Here is a 15390-nt window from a genome sequence, read left to right as displayed (position 1 = left end):
GAGTAAGGCACTGAGTCTGCAGAGTGGGACCGTGCTAGAGAAAGAGCAAGAGGCAGGAGCCCATGAATAATTATCACGCAGAAGCTCAAGCAGATTGGCTCTCAGGGTCCCCTGACATGACTCCCGCAGAGTGAGAATCTCCAAGCATTAAATATTGATCGGCCAATGGTGCTGGAGTACAAAGTACCAGAATGCAGTTTGAAATGGAAATCAGTCCTTGTCTGGAAGCTCCCCCCCATTTTGGAGCCCAATAGTACAGTCCAAGTGGAGTGGTGCCTTAGCCTGGAAGCCTCCTTGGAGCTAAGGACTGGGCTGTGCTTACCTGTACCCAGGAGGCTATACTTTGCTCAAACATGTGTCATTGCATAGATTGGCACAGAGAAGGAATAGACTCAGGGGCCTGAGAACCCACCCCAGTGTGCTGAGTTTTGGAAAAATCTGTTTAAAGCTTGTGTTACCAGTGTTTCTTATTTTCTCTTTTACCTTTGGCCCTGCCCTTGGTGAATCCTGGCCTCCCTAATATATGATGGAATTCCCAAACCAACCCATGTCTGGCTGTGGTGGCAGCTCAGAAATGGCCTGGGCTACTGGTCTTTCTTTCTAGCATAGCTGGGCTCCAGAGTGCATGATCTCAGGAGGGTCTTATAACAGAGGGAGGGTGGCTGTCTTTTCCTCCCTTTAGCATAGAGGAGAGGACTGTTGGCTACCTGGGCAGAGATGTAAGTTCCATCTAAGGACATGATGCAAGAAAGCACACGAACTTGGACAAGGAGTGATTTTTCCTGCATTCACAGTCAGATTAAGCACTATGAAGTGCAATGAACTTTGAAACATTATAAACAAGGTATTCACTCATTCACTCATTCATTCGTTCACTTCAAAAAACATTTAGCAAATGTCCATTCTTTCTCAATTCCTATATTTTCTGAGCATGTGCAGAGCACTGGAGACACAGCATCAGGGATACTTTTTGGACCTGTGTTCATGGAACTTTTGATGTGCAGGATTGAACTCTACTGTACTGACATTGTATCAGCCTAAACTCATGTAGGAATTGTGGTTGAGATTTAAAAATAGCAAGAAAGAGATACTTCCATCTCAGAGATGAAAAAAAATAAAAAAAAGAACATCGTTGCAGTGTGAACATGAATGAAACACTCTTTAACTTTAAAGGTATCAAAAATTAAGATTTTGCCCATTGGTAAATTGTTTGGTAGTTACTAGGTTACACTTAAAAAAAAATTTTTTTTTTAAGTATCCTGAACAGAAAAGCAGAAGCGCTGTCCGTGGTGCTGAAATGGCTCTGCACTTCCGGTTACTTTGTAAAGCGTCTTCACACTCTGGATGACTTGCTGACTGGCAGGAAGCTACTGGGATGGGAGCATTCCTGACCTGCTGAATCACAGGGAAAAAAAAAATAAAATGAAGATCAATACAATTATTTCTTGAGCAGGAAGATGAGAAATTATTTCTGTCATCGAACAGGTCCATGACTATGATGCAGATAGAGTACTGTAGGAAATTGGCAGGGTTTGGAAAAAAAATGATCATTTTTTTTCTTTCCCCAAAGTCATTTCCCAGTATAAATGTGAGAGCTTCTTCCTTCTCTGAAGGCTAGTTAGCAACCAGAAGATGAGGAATCTTCAGCATGCCTGCGTGAGTAATATCCCCCCACCCCCATTCTACCCAGGCTGTGTGCCATCTGTATACACTCTTCAACCTCCTTGGAGGATGGGACCCTCAGCCATGACATAATGTCTTTAACAGTTACAATTGGCAATTCAATGAGATCTATTGCACTTGTAGCACAAAACACAATGCAGTCCTCATTTTTTACTCTCCACTGAGTATTCCTTCCTGAGAGACAGGAGCAGGAGAAAGAGGTCAGTGTGTGCAGGGGCAAATATCAGATGAGTGGCTTTTAAAACAATTGTGACTTTTTGGAAGTTCTAGCCACTTCACCACAGCTCTGTATGATTTTCCAAATAAAGAGGGGATAGCTTAGTATAAATTACTATAAAACACCAAGATAGTGAGTTATTGTCAATTGGATAAGAAAGTGAGATGGATTAAAAGATTTGTGTCTATATAGATTAATGCCTTTTATTTTTTTGACACCACAATGTGTTATCATGCTTCTTGTTCTGGGAAATTATGGCAAAATAGGAATTGGAAGTTTACTTCATATTCAGTACATTGCCTTCTTACTTCTTTAGCTAGTTCATGTAATCAACAGCTACTTTTTGAATGATGTTTACACTTTTTATATTACAAACTTAGCTAAGCTTCTTTTTATTGCCTAAAATGTATAAAAATGAAAAAAAAACATATACCTCTTTCTGAAATAAAATGCTTTGGAAGAAGATGACTATCTTTTGAATGAATTAGGTCACATTTGCTTGCAAATAATAGAGAGAAAGCCACAACAAAACAGCCACACATTGCCTCTGAAAATGAAGTGTAATTTCTTGGCTCCTGTAACTATAAAACAGAGTGCATTCATTCTAGTGATCTTTTCCTGAAGCAAGTGCTTCTCATGGTTATTGGTAATCACTCAGATTGAAGAGTAGGCACCACAAAAGTCCACTGTACAGTTAGTGCAGTGTCACAAGGATTTGGATGACCTGGCAGGTTATCATACATAAGTGTACTGCATCTCCATAGATATACAACTAACTGTAGGTTCTGTGACTGTGTTTGTAGCTTCCAATACATTTAAACACTTTAAGAGCAAGGGCTGAGTAGTGAACATCTTTATTTGCTTCACATAACATGATTCACATGATAGACTAATACTTACAAAACAACAACAACAACAGATACGTTGCTGAAATGCAAACAAAGCCGTAGCTCTGTGAAACCATATCGGTGCTTACTTATAACTATGCTTGTTGTGTCCATATTGTAGCCATGTACCAGACTGTTCACTATTGTTCATTTATGTCTTGTGCATTCTTCAAAGGGAAGAAGTGGATTGGATTTATACCAGTAGGAAACCAATGATAACTTTTGTCTCCTTCAATGGCAACAAGCTGGAGTCATGGAAGTTAAAGTTGTATTAATGGCACTTTTTATTTCTCTAGTTAAGTCTATTGCAACTTGTCTCTGAGAGGAGGCCAAAGGGATTGGTTTCCTTCCAAACTAGAGAATAACAGTTGCTGTGGATGATGAAGTGATCTAATACAACCATATGATCCTGTTATTAATAATTCAAATGTCTGGGAGAGAATTCTATAGTACTTATTAAGAGATAATAAGATGAGAAATCATTGCTATATTGAATTGTTTTGATCTGACTTTATCTGACTACAAGGAAACATTGAAAGAAAAGAGGCACAGATATTTTCTAGGTGTTTAGAGATTTAGAATATTTTGTAGTTACAAAATCATATATGAAAAACTAGTAATTGGCTAACAGTTTTGTTGTTTTGCCATATTTATATCCTTATAGATTAGAAGGAAAAATGGTGAATTTAAAAAGAAATGTACAATAATACTTATTTGACAAGAGTGTTAACCCAAGGAGAGAGGTCTGGTGTTCTTGGTTCAATACGGTAGCATAATTTTTCTCATATTATTAGTTTTTTGAGAACTTAATACGTTGTATTTTGATTATATTCACCTCTCCACTACTTCTCTCACTTGACCCCTTTCTTGCCCACTCAACTTTTTGTCCCTCCTTTTTTGTTTTAACCCACTGAGTTCAACTGTGACACTCATACTCTTGGGTGTATGACTTTGGCTGACCTGCCAGAAGTCACATCCCTAAAGAAAAATCATATTCCCTTTCTAAGAAGCTATCAATTGCTAATAGCTCTTCCTCTATGGGTGTGACTCTGTCTCTACCTTCTCTCTCTGCTCTGATGTTTTTGTCTAGTTTGAGCTTTTGTACTGTGTATGCTGGTCCTTGCTTTGTGACTTTATATTTGCAACTTCACTGCCGTGTCTAGAAAACATTTGTAATCATCCTCCAACTTTGGTTCACACACTCTCCATGCTGTTATTAGCACTATTTTTGAAATTCAGAATAAACACTATTTTATTGTTTTCCTCAGACGTTATCCATTAACAACATATTAGTGGAGGTGATTTCTATGAACTTCCTGGCATTTACCAGGGAGTTTACTGCAAAATATTGTGACTGGAAGCAGCTCAAAGTAATGATTTGTTTCAAGATGTGGCTGTTGTTGAATTAGAAGCTGTTAGGCTTCTCTGATGAGCATCCTTTATATCTCTCAATTGAAGACTATCATTTCTGGACTATGATAATTTTGGTCCTCTTGGGTCAAAGTTTGCAGGTTGAGCCAAGATGTCTTAATATTTTTGCTGTGGCAGTATAATGAAGCTTAGACACATCTCTGATTCATATGCTAAAGTCCCACACTGACAGAATTAGGAGGCGACAGCTAAAATAAGCACTAAGGAATATAGTTCAATGGTAGAGCCCTTAGCTAGTATGAAGCTCTAAAGTCAACCCTCAGTAAACACACACACACACACACACACACACACACACACACACACACACACACACACACAAACACTTTGTAATACCAGCTTGTATCTAGTTTTCAATTAACCTAGAACTAACTAGGAGAGAAAAGAGTAGTCTGGCCAACCTTGAATAAGTGTGTGACTTTCCCCTTTCTAATTAACGATTCTACTTTCCTTGAAGTTCGTATACAGGCGTTAGTTATTGTATTATTGGTCTATAAATAATCTGAGGCAATTTTATTAAGTAAGACTATCCTAACCAATACATTTATGTGGTTGGACTTCTAAACCTTGGCTTGTTTTATTTGTCTTTAGTCATAGTCTGCTATAAATTGTAGGCCACATATTTCAGTCTGAACAAGAAATTCTAGAAGATATATGGTATTTTGAATCCTTTGTGATAAATCATCACACAGTCTTTCTCCAGATACAAGAAACAGAAGGTTTATTTTCAGTCCCTACAAAGGCAGAGAGATCTTGACAAAGCATAGGTCACACTTTGATGACAGTAGCCTGGAAGGGCATCTAATCATGCAGGAAAAGTGATTGTGTGGGTGTGTGTTGAGAGAATGGGAAGACAGTCACCAGTCATGTCAGTTGTTAACTGAATGCATTTGGCTCTAATTCCGAGAGCAGGCAGCAAGGTCAGCTTCAGCGAATCAGGTGATGATTCTGAGCTGATGGATTGATGGGAGTACAGAGATCACATCCTGCAGCAGTAGTCATGCTTTCCCTCCTGAACCCTCACAGAATCCTGCTGAAGTTGAGGCTCTTAATCAATAAATAATATCAGTGAGTCTGGGGTGATGCTAGAATTCAACTGAGGTATATGCATTAGATGTGCTGAGATTAACACTTTTAGAAGAACATGGGCCGTATAAGAAATCCATCGCCGACAGGTTGGCTGCTAAGCACTTGTCTGTTTATTTTTGTCAACTTCTTGCTTCTGTAGGTATTTAACTGAGTTTAGGATTAGTTCTTCTGTGCTGACGTATATTCATCAAGTAAGATCCTTTTTAAAAACTAATTCATTTTTTATGTGTTCACTTAACATCTTGATCAATGTACCCCCTTCCAGTAACAACCCTGCCCCCCCACCCCCCACCCCCGTCCCTTCCCATATTTGCCCATCCTGGCACATTAAGCCTCTGAAGGTCTAGGAGCTTCTCCCACTGAGGCCAAATAAGACGGCCTTAGGGGAATGGATTCCACAGACAGACAACAGCTTTATGGATAGCCCCCACTCCCACTGTTTGGGACTCATATGAAGACCCAGCTGCACATCTGTTACATATGTGTTGAATTGGTGCCTAGGTCCAGCCTGCATATGCTCTTTGGTTGAGGGTTCAGTCTCTGAGAGCCCCAAGTGTCTAGGTTAGTTAATTATGTTGGTCTTGTGGTGTTCTAGCCTCTTCCAACTCTTCCATAGGAGTCTCCACCTCCGTCCAATGTTTGACTGTGGGTCTCTGCATCAATCTGAGTCAGCTGCTGGGAGAAGTCCCTCAGAGGACAGTTATGCTAGGCTTCTGTCTTCAAGCAGAAGAAGAGTATCATTAATATTGTCAGGGACTGGTGCTTGGTTGGACTGGTTATTGCTTGGCCGTTTTCTCAGTTTCTGCTCCATCTTTGTTCCTGCATTTCTTGTAGATGGGTAAATTTTGGGTTGAAAATTTTGTGGGTGGGTTGGTGTCCTATTGCTCCACTAGGGTCCCTCCGTGGCTACAGGAGGTGGCCACTTCAGGTTTCATATCCCCAATACTGTGAGTCACAGCTAAGGTCACCCCATTGATTTTTGGGAGCCTCCCCTATTGTAGGTCCCTGGCACAAACACCAGATGCCCCCTACTCCCACCCACCCCCAATAGCTTCAGATTCCATCCATTCTCATGGCCTTCTGCCCATCTCCTCTGTCTCTCCCCTACCTGATCCTGATCCCCCCATTCCCCTCCCCTTCCCCTTTCCCACCCAGTTCACTTCCTCCATCTGCCTCCTACAGTGATTTTATTTCTCTTCTAAGTGAGATTCAAGTGTCCTTGCTTGGGCCTTCCTTCTTATTTAACTTCTTTGGATCAGCAGAGTGTAGTGTGGGTATCTCATATTTTATGGCTAATATATACTTATAAGTGAGTAAGTACCATGCATGTCCTTTTGGGTCTGGGTTACCTCACTCAGCATGATATTCTCAAGTTCCATCCATTTGCCTGGAAATGTCATGATGTCTTTGTTTTTCATAGCTGAATGACATTTCATTGATTCATCAGATTAGAGAAATCTAAGTTGTTTCCAGTTCCTTGCTAAAGCTGCTATGATCATAGCTGACCTTGATTCTTAGGTCTGTTTGCTTGGAAAACTTTTTTATAGCCCTTTTACTATGAATTAATATCTATCTCTATTGCTGAGGTGTGTTTCTTTTATGCAGCAGAATGATGGAATCTGTGTTCACATTCATTCTGTTAGCCTTTGTCTTTTTATTGGGGAACTGAGTCCATTGATGTTGATAGATATGAATAACCAGTGATTGTTACTTTCTGTTATTTTGCTGTTGTTGTTGGTGTGTGTGTTTCCCTTCTTTTTGCTGGTTTGGTATTACTTGTTTCCACTGGGGTTTTTTTGGATGTACTTATCCTTCTTGGGTTGGAGTTTTCCTTCTGGTATTTTCTGTAGGGCTGGATTTTTGAATAGATAGTGTTTACATTTGAATTTGTCTTGAAATATCTTATTTTCTCTATCTATGGTGATTGAGATATAGTATATATATATCATATATATATATATATAATAGTTGTTGGGTATAGTAGTCTAGATTGGCAGCAATGTTTTTTTGTTTTTTGTTTTTTTGTTTTTTGGTTTTTTTTTTTTGGAGGTTGAAGATATCTGTCCAGGCCCTTCTAGGTTTTAATCTCTGTTGAGAAGTCAGATGTGATTTTTGATAGGTCTACCTTTGTATGTTATCTGGCCTTTTTCCCTTGCCAGTTTTAATATTTGTTCTGTAGATTTTGTGCTTTCATTATTATGTGGCAGGAGGATTTTTCTTTTCTGGTCCAGTGTAATTGGTGTTCTATAAGCTTCTTGCATGTTTATAGGCCCCCAACCCCCTCTTAAGTTGGGGAAGATTTCATCTGATTTTGTTAAAAATATTTTCTGGTCCTTGGGGCTGAAACTCTTTTCCTTCTTCTATTCCTATTATTCTTAGGTTAGGTCTTTTCATGGTATCCCAGATTTCCTGGATGTATTGTGTCAGGAATTTTTTAGATTTAACATTTTGACTGATGTATCAGTTTCTTCTATTGTATCTTCTATGCCCGAGATTTTCTCTTCCATCTCCTGTATTCTGTTGGTGATGCTTGCATCTGCTGTTCTCTTCCTAGGTGTTCCACCTCCAGGATTCCTTTGCTTTATGTTTTCTTTATGGCTTCTATTTCTACTTTCAGGTCTTGGATTGTTTTATTCATATCCTTCACCTGTCTAATTGTATTTTCCTATATTTCTTTGTTTCTTCTTTAAAAGCCTCTACCTGTTTAATTGTAGTTTCTGTATTTCTTTAAGGAATTCATCCATTTTTTTCTTTAAAACCATCTATCATTTTATAAGTTTGGCTTTACATCTTCTTCAGAATTTATTAAAGAGTTTTATAATTTTAGACAACCTTTTTGCTTGTATGTCTTGCCTGTAAAACTGTATGTGGATGTTGAATTTCCCTTCTGAATAGAAGATAGTATCTGTACTTCTAAAAATCATCTCCAGTTGTTTTGTCCAAAATATGACCTCCTCTGCACCCACACATGAGAATCCTGCACCTGAAGCCTGACTGGATCCCAGTTTTCAAAGGCCAGTGCAGCTCCAGAGGTCCTCATGGCATAGTTTGAGGCTCTGTTTGATGATGTGTTACAGTTCGGTATCATGCTCTGTCAATTTTTTTTTTTTTGCTTAATTCTTCTCCTTTTAGGGATATTGTACTCCATTGCACACCTCAACAAATATCCTTTAAAGTACTCTATCTTAGGCACTGCCTCATGGTAACCCAGCAACAAAGCTGTTGTGATAAATCCTCAAGTCATGCAAACTTGACTTTTTTGTAAGATAACTTACAGAAAATAGGGATAATGATACAACAATTATGTGGCTTAAAGACATGAATTATTAACCAGTGATACACTGAGGGTTCTAGGAAAATATTAGGATAAGTCAACTATTAAATTGTCACAGACTTCAGGAGGAACAAAAAGGAAACCAAGTGAGCTACATTAAAGTTGGAAAGTTGTTGACTATTGGCAACAGGAAAGGTTAGAAGAAGGGATAAGGTTGTTCCAGCAGTGAAGGGTGTTGTTTAGGAGTTGTGAGGTTTCTTCTAGATTAAGGAGTCAAGTGTACCCAGTGAGGCTGGGACACTGTGGAGGTTCCATCTAGCCCAGTCAGTGTCAATAGCACCTGTAAGCACAGTGGATAGCTGAATGACGAAGAGATATGCCAAGGAGAATAGACTTGAGGACGAGAACCCTGCAAAGTAGCCTTCACTGTGACCTGTAATGAGGAAAAATTGTTTTTTTCAGAGCTAGGCAAGCGCTCCACCACTTAACTAAATCCCCAAGCCCAATAAGGAAGTTTTTATGTAGTTGGAGATTTCATTAGTCCTTGTATAAGGAAAGAGAGTCTCTGATACTAGAGAGTTACTAAGTTTCTTTGTTTTGGGAGCCAGTGAATAAAATGAACATATGAAGACTTACCAGGTTTTAATTATATCCAGCAACCACCCGTTATAAGATTGAGGAGTAAATTGAGTGCTCCATTTAAGAGGCACCAAGAATTGTGGGAACAAGAAAGTGAAATCTGAAGTGAAGTAATCCAGGCATAGAAAGAAGATTGCTAATTCTTACTCATGTGTGTAATCAAGAGAGAGAGAGAGAGAGAGAGAGAGAGAGGAGAGGGAGAGAGGAGAGAGAGAGAGAGAGAGAGAGAGAGAGAGAGAGAGAGAGGAGAGGGAGAGAGGAGAGAGAGAGAGAGAGAGAGAGAGAGAGAGGAGAGGGAGAGAGGAGAGAGAGAGAGAGAGGAGAAGTCAAATATATCAAATATCTAGATATAAAGATGAAAATAAAAATTAGCTAATTTTTTATTATTAAAATGTCAACAGAGACTGGGGAGATTTAAACTAAGATTCTAAAATACCAAATAGGTGTGATGAAGACACCTAGAAAGACCTCAGTAAGGTAAGGACCATCATTAATGATTGTGGATTTAGGATTTCATTTGCGTTTTGAGACAAGGTCATGCTGTGTAGCCCAGTCTGAACTCTCTATGTAGCCTAGGCAGACCCCAATTCTCAGTCCTACCACCTCAGCCTCCCACATGTGGGCATTCAATTTTTGTGCCACCGTGCCTGGTTTATTTTTAGAATTTGTACTATATGTGTAGTTTCAGTTGCTTTTTTTTTTCTTACCACAAATGGGAAAAATTCATAGCTGTATGAAATGATGGATATGTTAATTTGTTTTACCTTATTAAAAATATATCTTATAACATCATGTCATATATCTTAATTTATTATAAAAGAATTTTATTCTTATTTTATGGCCAATTCTGAAGTCCAGAAAGCCATTGTTAAAAGGATTTTATGGGAAATTGGTCATCATTTTAGCATAGAGTATACACTTTGGTACTTAAATTTAAGATTTTTTATTGCTTTCAAATAGACGATATATTTAAAATGAATATAATAGGAAGTACATTTCAGATTATTAGCAACCATGACCTTTTCAGAAGCAAAGGGTTTTCAGTAGGAATGATATGTTCTGTATACTTTTGCTGATGAGTACTTGGGTTTTTTCCATCCCTGGGCTAAGCAGATCTCTTTGACATACTGGCTCCATTGCCAACATCCAAGTTCAGAAGGTGGCTGTGCTACAAGACCATTCTACACTTGAGGCAATCACTGTGTCCCATAATGGCTGCACCATCAATATCACACATAGATGCTCTTCTCCACATTCTTGCTAACATGCAGTCCCATTGTCTTTCAGAAATAGCTCTAGGAGTAAGTTTGCCACAATACCTCTTGTGTCTTTATTTGGATTTTCCTGATGACTAATGCTGATCTCCAACTCTCCCTGTACTTTTCAGACAGTCCTACTTTCCTTTCATGAACTCGCGTGTGCTACCATTTGAATATGAAATGTCTTACACAGGCTGGTGTGCTTAAACACTTGGTCTCTGGCTGGTGACACTGTTTTGGAAGGTTGTGCCACCTTTATGCACCATGGCCTGACTAGCAGAGATGGTGGACTGTGAAACTCTTGACTTAGTTCTCTGTGCTTCATGTCATCCACGATAGTGGGGTCAGATGCTCATTCTACAATAAGCGGAGGACAACAGCTACCGAGCTTCTTGCCCTGAAACTGTGAGCACTGATAAACCATCTTTCCCTAAATAGAAGGACATCCCACCCTGAGACTGTGAGCTGAAGTGAGTACTTCTCCTAAGCTGCTTCTTCTGTTATAATGGTGGAAAAAGCTGGCAAATGCTGAGAGCAGCAGATGATGGAGGCTAGCTTGTGACATTTTAGATGGACGTAAAGACTCTAATAGGGCCATGTGAAAGGTATTTTAAACTAAGAATCTGTGGTTCTGGTCACCTGAGCTTGAAGCACTGTTTGATTAACAAGAGACTAGAGCCACTAAAGTGAAATTTTTGCTTTGCTAGGACAATTGGCACTGGCCATCTGGGGCTGAATACTTAGCTGTGATTAGGAAGAGACCAGCATCGCAAAGGCAGAACCTCCTGTGAAATGTTTCCTTGGCATTGGCACCTGGGAAGCTGCATTTTTGGTAGCATTTCTGGGAATGCTCACCCGTGACTCACTTCATAGCTCTGCAGCTCCGATTCTGAATACAGAGCGCTGCACTGTGGGTGTTGTGAAGTTAGGATACACCAGTGGGTATGCTCAGATGTTTCAGCTCAGACTCCACTGTTGTATATTGTGAACTGCTCTCATAGAAACATAACAGTTTAATTATAGAAAACATTAGTATTTCCCCTCTTGTTATTTTTCAGCATGTATTACCAAATTGATAAATCTTTGGACTGTGTTAAAATGTTAGATTTAAAAAAATGCTGTTTGAATTACTTATCTGGGTTTCATTAAAATGTGTTAAATGATTTTTGTCTTGTGTTAGGACAAAATTTCATTAGTTTTTGAAATGCCTGAAACAAACTTCTGCCATTTTGTATTTATATAAAATTAACATTGATGAATAAAAAAAGCAAAATATTGCTCAGCTCCAAAAATATTGAAGGTGTTTTGTGTTTTATAGTATCAGATATTTAGGCAGATATTTAAGCATCCTTAAGTAAAAAGAAGCACACACACATACACACACACACACATCTATCTCATCACTATATAAATTTGCTTTAGTCTTTAATAAATGGTAAAATTATATAGACAATAATTGTTTAAAAATTCCTTATGATTTATAATCAGTAAATATCTAATTTATATACCATGTTGAAAACATGAGTTTATACACATGTAACACACACACACACACACACACACACACACACACACACATATGTATACACATATATACACACACACAAACTAGGATTGTATGAAACTTTCTTGGGCAACAATGCTAAAAGTAGGCGTGGTAGTTTGAATAGGTTTGGCCCCATAGAGTCATGTGTTTCAATGCTTGGCCCACAGGGAGTGACATTATTAGGAGGTGTGGCCTTGTTGGAATAGGTGTGATCTTGTTTGAGGAAATGTATCACTGTCAGGGTGGGCTTTGAGGTCCTATGCTCAAGCTCCACCCAGTGTGGAAGAGATAGTAGGTTATGTGTTTTGAAGTTGTTGGCCCAAACACCTCCTATACATAATATCCAGTTGCTGTCACCTTTGTTCACTCTACTAATCACTTTTTGTAGCTGTGATAAACACCATGACTAAGGTAATATGTAAAGTTTACCTTGGCTTATGGTTCTACAGGGACAAGAATCCATCTTGGCAGGGACACTTGGCAATATTCCAACTTGGCAGGGACTTCAGCAATAGTGACAGGCATGATGGCAGGTACAGAAATCTAGGAGCTCACATCTTTAAATCACAAGCATGACATGAAGTCAACTGCAAATAGCACCAGGCTTTTAGTGTCGAAGTCCTCCCCAACTGGCTTATTTTCTCCAGCAAGGCTGCACTACTAAATTCTTGCCAAATAGTGTCACCTATTAAAGACCATTCAAATCCCTGAACCTATGGGGGGCATTTGTTATTCAAACCACCAGAGTTACTCTCCAGAACTTGATAGTAAGATCTTATTTCAGAAGACACTACATCCTTGGGTTGTAGAACATGGAGAAACCACACTGGTACTTATTTGAAGCAAGATTCGTTTTCTGGTTAGCTTTCATAGCTCTGGAGAGTGTGATGCATGTTACAAGAAGAGAAAAGTAATTATTAGGCTTAACAACCTGTGAACCCAGTGTGTTCCAATAACTACTGACCCAGTAAGATAAACCCATTGGTACAATAATAACAGCAATGTTATAGAGTAACCAATCACTTTCTGAATGGTTTTAAGATCCACTCCAGAAGATAAAGCCCATACCTGGCACCATTATTGGGACTAAGAGTGTGTGGCTAAATCAGTCATAGTCCAGAGGGGAAAAACTATAACTATTATTCTTCTAAGTGGACATTGTATTATACTGATTCCTAATGACTTATCAATATATACATAGACTAGTATATCTCTTGATCCTTACTGGGGAAAATTCTTGCAGTAGATAGTGATTAACACAGACCCACAACTGGTCAAGTTGCAGAGACTAAGAGACTGCAGAATGACAATCTCTTACGAGGACATTTCTATTACAGATCTTCTTTCCATGGTTCAGAGATCATCGCAGAAGAGGGCATGGGAATGTCAAGACCAGAGGTGGTGGATGACTACAAGGAAACCATTTTACAGAAATATCATGGCACCTGCACATAGGAAACCATAGGTCGTGACAGCACGCACAAAACCTGTGCAAGCTCAAGCAAGAGACTCTGCAGTATGAAGGAAGGAGGTAGGCACAATGGTTCCCCAGTTGAGAAGCTGATGGTAATTGATGGCTGCTAGGAGAGGAATACCCAGTGTCCTGTGAAGGTGTGGCTCTGGTATATATACTACAATCCAGTGGTGGCTAAACACCAGGCATGTATGGGAAGCATAAATTTGACTTAATTGTTTAAAAATGAGAACACAAAGAGGGTTGGTTAGAGAAGTGGGTCTGAAACTGAGAGGATTAGGAGGAGAGAAAGTGAAAATGTTCAAAACACAAAGAGATAATAAAATACAAGGAGAAAAAATTCTGCCATAAAGGAGTCACTAGTGAAAGGGCTTAAGAAGCTCTACTTTGAATTATTTCTAGACTATTAATAGTACCTAATACAATATGATGTACTAGTAGTTTTTATACTTTGCTGTTCAATACAGTATAGAATTTCATCTATATTCTTCAATACAGCTGAAAATTTCACCCAGTGTTGAATCTGCTTGTAAAGTACATGGATGCAGGGACCCAGCTGTAATGTTAAGTTGTTTTTTGTTTTTTTTTTTAAATAAGGTTGCTGCAGCTGTTCAGAATCTCTTCTAGTCACAGAAACATTTTGGAGTTCTATTTTTGTAAAAAAATGATTGCATGGGATCTGTAGGAGTGTTTGGGTAATATGGACATTTTAAACATCTTAAGACAATCAGTAAACATGGGATTTCTTTCGTGTCTCGGTGTTCTGCACTAATGTGGTTTAGTGTTCAGTAAATAGATCTTTCATCTCATTGGTCAAGATTATTCCTAAATGTTATTTTATTTTTAGTGCCATTATAAATGGAACTTTTTCTTAGGGGATAGTTTTTTGATGGTATAGAATGTTACTTATTTGCATGACTTATCTTATGTGTGAAATATGTATTTAAGTGTCTATATGTATTTAATTAATAAATAATTAATAATATACATGCTCTTAGTTATTTTTCTATTACTGTGAAGAAACACCATGACTTACAAAACCTACAAAAGAACGAATTTAATTGACTTGATTACAGTTTCAGAGGATTAGTCCATGATCATCATAGGAGGGAATATGATAACAGGTAAGCAGGCGTGGTACTGAACAGTAACTGAGAGCTTTACTTCTAACCTATAGGCATTTGACAAAGACCTAGCTGGAATGACATGGCCCCTTGAAGCCTCCAAGCTCACCCCTGATGACACTCCTCCAACAAGGCCATATCTCCTAATCCTTAACAGTCCACTAACTGCAGAACAAACATTCAAATATATGAGCCTACGGTGGACAACCTCATTCAAGTCCCCTTCCCCTACTCACCTTGATTGGATATAAAATCAACTAAGAGACATGGTGGATCTGTGAGAGCATCTGTAATGATTAACTGCAGGGTGGTGTGGCGTGGCCAACACCATGAGAGGACCACCAAGGACAGCAGCTGTGAAGTGGAGCTAACACGAACCTAGAAGACAAGCTGTATATGCTTTGGATGGCAGATGTATATATGTGTGTGTGTGTGTGTGTGTGTGTGTGTGTGTGTAAAATTCTTCCCAGACCTTTTGGAGTCCAGAGGAACATAAATTCTTAATACTTTTGAATTTTGGTTTTGCTTTTATTTGATTTGACTTAACCACAGTTTTTCAACTTTGGAGATATTAAATAATTAAATTATTTAATTTAATTAAATAAATTAAGATTATTTGATTTGTTTTTTATTTTATAGGGGCCCATAATTATGAGATCTTGGATATTTTAGGGACACTTTAAAATTTTAGAGAGACTTTAAATGTTTTAAAGAGACAGAATTTTCAAAGTATTTACATTCTTAAGGGCTGTGGGACTTTAAAAAGT

At 38.6% G+C, this 15390-nt stretch overlaps 1 long non-coding RNA gene across 1 annotated transcript; it reads left to right on the top strand.

Annotated features, from left to right (window-relative positions):
• Positions 1–9624: 9624 nt before the first annotated feature.
• Positions 9625–15158, top strand: Gm41993. Its single transcript, XR_878669.1, has 4 exons — positions 9625–9697; positions 10608–10949; positions 13363–13556; positions 14677–15158. It is a non-coding gene; the product is annotated as a predicted gene, 41993 (long non-coding RNA).
• Positions 15159–15390: the final 232 nt, after the last annotated feature.

The sequence above is a fragment of the Mus musculus genome, chromosome 3, assembly GCF_000001635.26.
Source record: "Mus musculus strain C57BL/6J chromosome 3, GRCm38.p6 C57BL/6J".
Lineage (NCBI taxonomy): Eukaryota > Metazoa > Chordata > Mammalia > Rodentia > Muridae > Mus > Mus musculus.
Note: the sequence above shows the minus strand (reverse complement) of the source record. Positions and strands in the feature narration are given on the sequence as shown.